At 42.8% G+C, this 4,985-nt stretch overlaps 1 long non-coding RNA gene across 3 annotated transcripts; it reads left to right on the top strand.

Moving 5' to 3' along the window:
- Window positions 1-1,697: 1,697 nt before the first annotated feature.
- Window positions 1,698-4,114, top strand: LOC125507062 (uncharacterized). 3 transcript variants are annotated; one of them, XR_007282834.2, is made up of 3 exons: window positions 1,761-3,091; window positions 3,584-3,679; window positions 3,771-4,114. It is a non-coding gene; the product is annotated as an uncharacterized LOC125507062 (long non-coding RNA). The 3 variants fall into 3 exon arrangements; XR_007282835.2 differs by having other exon boundaries at window positions 3,584-3,685; XR_015601505.1 differs by having other exon boundaries at window positions 1,698-3,091; window positions 3,584-4,114.
- Window positions 4,115-4,985: the final 871 nt, after the last annotated feature.

Raw genomic sequence — 4,985 nt, 5'->3', positions numbered from 1 at the left:
TGACTATAAAATGATTATAAAACATCCAGGATTGATAATATAACAGCATGGAACAATCAAAAGTTATAGATATGTTGGAGATGTATCACCCCCCATGGGGGACTTTCCCCCTTTGGTGGCTTCCCTCTCCTCCTCCTCCAACCTATATATACTAGGGGTTTTGCTCTACTGTTCATACAAGTTTTGGAGCCTCCTCTAGTTCTTCTAGTTCTAGTTCTGGTTGGTCCTAGTTGAATAATTGGAGCTAGGCTAATCCTCTTTTCCTCATAACTAGCAAATGTGCCCGTGCGTTGCAACGGGAGAAACAAAAGCTTACACGCCGGACTCATCCATGTTGTCAATCCTAATATTTGCTACCATCACAAATGGTTGCCAACTTATCCATCTATTCAACACCAGTCTCTGTTAAACTTGATGCATGCATCGTCTGAACTAAATCACCAATTACCATGAAGTAGTTAAACGGCTCAACTTATAAGTAGTGAAGGAAGTCAAAGCCCTCCTGGGAATGGATGACGAACTTTGTTAAGATTCGTCATAGTAAAAAATGTGCTAGCCATGTTAAAGGCTGCAGTAGGTAGACAATGCATGGTGTATTAGCTGTGAATTTTCGAATTCTTCTTTGAAAGTTAGGAAAGTTATACAACAATGTGGTCAGTTGAGGAAATTCCAGTTTCCACGCAAGAAACCGGAAACTTTGTGAGTGCAAATGTGATCTTGATGCTATATATGCGATTGACAGAATGAGCGAGATGGGATTCCTGGTATCGGATAAGTCGTCCGTAGCCATCCATGATTCTGACCTTTATCTCGATGGTGTCGGCACGAATGGTCGGAGCCCTGGCCGTAGTTGAAATAGGTGCCATGTACCACGTCTCCTTGACGTCCAACATGATAGAGTCAGATAGTAGACAACTGCAAATTTTTGTCAAAAACATTAAGTCCATATGTATTATATGTGTGGTCTTTTTGTGGGAAATTATATGTGTTTTATCAATAACCAGCAAACATGCCCGTGCGTTGCAACGAAAGAAAAAAAGTTGACGCACTTCACTGCGAAACGAACCCCAATTGTCATGAATTACGTTGGCCAGATAGAGGATAAGTTTAATGATGACAAAAACAATGGATTAATTTACAATAGAATTTTTTGGGGTGCTAGATCAAAACATGGGACATAAATCGTAGTCACTCAGGTGAGCAATCCTATCTTTAGATTACTGATAATAAGAATATCGTACAAACAATGCTTATTTTATTTACTGACATCAGACGGTAAAAATGTGGAATACTTCATCCGGCGCCCAGGCATGTATGTTTCCGGTGTTCACATTTTTTGTTTGACTTCAGTATAACATTGTAGATCAGATTGTCAAGGCCTTGTGAAAAAGCATACCACATCAGCATACAAATCTTTAAAATGTCATCCGACAATAAAAATAGTGAGCATGCAACACTTTCAAAGTAATTTTACCTAGATGCAACCGTGGTTGTTCCTCCATATGTTTATTATATGCACTTCTATGAACCGGGATAAAAAATTCGTGAAGACAATTTATATTCGTTGCAATCTATATGTTTTCATTGCGTGTGTCCTAATATGTGTATATATATTAGTCTTACCGTCTTCACGTCTTAATAGTCAGTCAATATGAGCACGTGTCCTAATATGTGTAAGGAAACAAACAGAGCCAAATCCAACCTAAAAAGTCTGAGCACATATGCATTTATATTCGGACAACAAACACGTGTACACGTCCACGTATTATGAGATAATTACTGGTGCGTGAAGTAATCAGCCCGACCTGTGCGCCACACATCCTTGTGGAGCTACACACTATGCAGCCGATCTTTATCTTAAAGCTCAGTCCATCTTATCTCTAAGGTTGAACGCAGCAAAATCCCCCTTTTCTCTTCATCTCCACAAGCCCTCGTTGGGAGCCTCTCTAGTAGCCGGCTTGCAGCTCCCCCAAAGATCGAGCCTGTGCGCCCGAGGCCACCTCCCGGCGCTGCCTCGCCCTACCTCCTCCAATCGCATCGGCAAAGGAGCTCCTCTGCCCCAGGCCAGCCAGCGCCCCTCTCCTCCTCTCCTCTCTCGGCTTTCCCTTCTCCTTCTATCTAATCTCTCTCTCTCTCCTTTTCGAAAAAATCTAATCTCCCTCTCACGTGTTTTCTCCGAGAGCCGCCATGGAACAACCGCAGCACCCACCTTGGAGTTCGCCGCCTCCGGCTACCTCTCCATCTTGGTCCGGATCTGTTCCATCCCGCCGCCAGAGCAGCTGGATCCGCCTCGGCCCAGCTCGCCCGTGAAGCCGTTGTCCCGTCTCTCCTCTCTGCCTTACTGTGCAGGCCACCGCCATCGCTGGCGGGCGTTGATACATCATTTGGTCGTTGGTGTCCCTCTTTTTGGTTCCTTCCTTCCTCGCTGATACCCAGCAGGCTACCTCCGGCCACCTCTCCATCTCGATCCGGATCTGCTCCGTCCAGCCGTCGGAGCAGCCAGATCCGCCTCCGGCCTATTCTTCTTTGTATCTCATGGGAAGGAGAAGGAGGCGCAGGCACCATGGAAGGTGCGAGCTCGCGTCGCGTGCAAGCAGGGATGTGATGGCGCGAAGTGGCTGCGGAGGAGGAGGGCGACGCGAGGGATATGGACAGAGGAGACGGAGCTGGCTGCGGCTGGAGTAGCGACACTCCGTGCGATGGCCAGTTATTTTTTTAACGAAACGGTCCGGATCAACTAAAATAAAATAGGCACTGCAGGTTAATTTTAGAAAACTGTAGGGACTATTTAAAAAAGGCGTGACGGTGAACCCGGAGACTCAATCCGTGCTTTATTATTAGGGAGAGATAAGAAACCTAATGTGGTTCTAATCTTCTCCCTCTAATTCTCCAACGACGATTAGTTTTGCATGGCGAAGCGCTGCCGGATTGTGAAGGTTGCACGCTTGCAACCAAGTAGAGAGGTCGTGCTTTTGGTCTTTGGTTCGAGGGACTGTTCATGGGCGGTACGAGGGATCATTCATCGGCGGTTTGAGGGACTCCAAGTACGATCTACACCGACATGTTCTTCTCTCGCTGCAACTCGGTGACGGTAACGGTCGTGATCTCAACCCATTATGCATCTTCATGTTGATCTTGGGTGATTGCAGATGCAAATTTTTTGTTTTCTACTACGTTTTCCAACATTTAGGAGGTCATGAAGTTGGTGAATGATTGTGGTGTGAAAGAAAAAAACTGCTCTAATGCACACAACCCTCACTCTTATAGTGAAGCCTGAGTTTAGGGAAATCTTCAATGTTCTTGAAACAAAATAAGGGAGGTTTGATTATCTAGAGAGGGAGCATGATAAGGATATGTTGAAGCACGTGTTGAGAACCATATTTTCTCATGTTGTAGAACTACGTTTGGTTACATTATATCAATCATATTTGCTTGTGTTGTGAACTATATATGTCTTGATTGTTGAAACATGATTATGTTGTGAGAATATTTGCTTGTGTTGTTGAGTCGTATCTATGTTGTGACGAATATTTTTCTATATTGTTGATGCTGAATGTGTTAACATTATTATATTCTTGTGTAGATGGATGCAAGATGGAAGAAGTGGCCAGAAAGGGACAAGAGGGAATGAAACTTCTTGCTGAACTTGCAAAGGAGGCTGCTATCATGGGAAACCTAGGTAACTGTAAGTACATCTAGTGCCCCTTAGTGATTTTGGTGTATTGAAGACTTATAGGTTAAGGGACCGATTCGTTTGTGAGTGTACACAGGTCTATAAGTCTATGAGGAGTTTGATATTTACACACAAAGTCGACCCCTAAAAATGAAGTTCTTCGACTGAAGACTTTGGATTTCTGAAGACTTTCTGAAGACTTTGAAAGTGAAGAAATTGGTGTGATCCTGAAGACTTGATATTCATTCGAGAAACATGAAGCATGAATACTTTTGTTTTCATAGTTTCATTTTCTCTTTCTTGAGTCATAGGAAATACCGTACTGTTAAAGGGGGTCGAGGAAATACTAAGGAAAAAATTTCAAGTGATGCTCAACTCAAATCCTACATCTACCAATCCCTTCGAGTGAAGCCATTGGAAATCTCATACAGTTCAGTCAAATTTCTTCAGTGACAGAGACGAAGTTCTTTTGGTCTCTGGGGAATTTGTTCTGACTGAGGAGTTTGATAACCCACAATTATAGGGGATCGCAATAGTTTTCGAGGGTAGAGTATTCAACCCAAATTTATTGATTTGACACAAGGGGAGCCAAAGAATATTCTCAAGCATTAGCAGCTGAGTTATCAATTCAACCACACCTGGAAACTTAATATCTGCAGCAAAGTGTTTAGTAGTAAGGTAATATGATAGTAGTGATAACGGTAGCAAAAGGTATCAGTAGTAAAAGTAATATTTTTGGTATTTTGTAGTGATGATAGCAATAGCAACGGAAAAGTAAATAAGCGAAGAACAATATATGGAAAGCTCGTAAGCAATGGATCGGTGATGGAGAATTATGCCGGATGCGGTTCATCATGTAACAGTCATAACCTAGGGTGACACAGAACTAGCTCCAGTTCATCAATGTAATGTAGGCATGTATTCCAAATATAGTCATATGTGCTTATGGAAAAGAACTTGCATAACATATTTTGTCCTACCCTCCCGTGGCAGCGGGGTCCTTATGGAAACAAAGGGATATTAAGGCCTCCTTTTAATAGAGTACCGGAACAAAGCATTAACACATAGTGAATACATGAACTCCTCAAACAACGGTCATCACCGGTAAGTATCCCGATTATTGTCACTGCGGGGTTAATGGATCATAACACATAATAGGTGACTATCGACTTGCAAGATAGGATCAAGAACTCTCATATATTGATGAAAACATAATAGGTTCGGATCTGAAATCATGGCACTCGGGCCCTAGTGACAAGCATTAAGCATAGCAAAGTCATAGCAACATCAATCTCAGAACATAGTGGATACT

Source organism: Triticum urartu, chromosome 1A (genome assembly GCF_056163025.1).
Source record: "Triticum urartu cultivar PI428250 chromosome 1A, HENAU_Tu73, whole genome shotgun sequence".
In the NCBI taxonomy this organism is placed as follows: domain Eukaryota; kingdom Viridiplantae; phylum Streptophyta; class Magnoliopsida; order Poales; family Poaceae; genus Triticum; species Triticum urartu.
The sequence above is the reverse complement of the archived record's forward strand: the minus strand, read 5'-3'. Positions and strand labels throughout refer to the sequence as shown.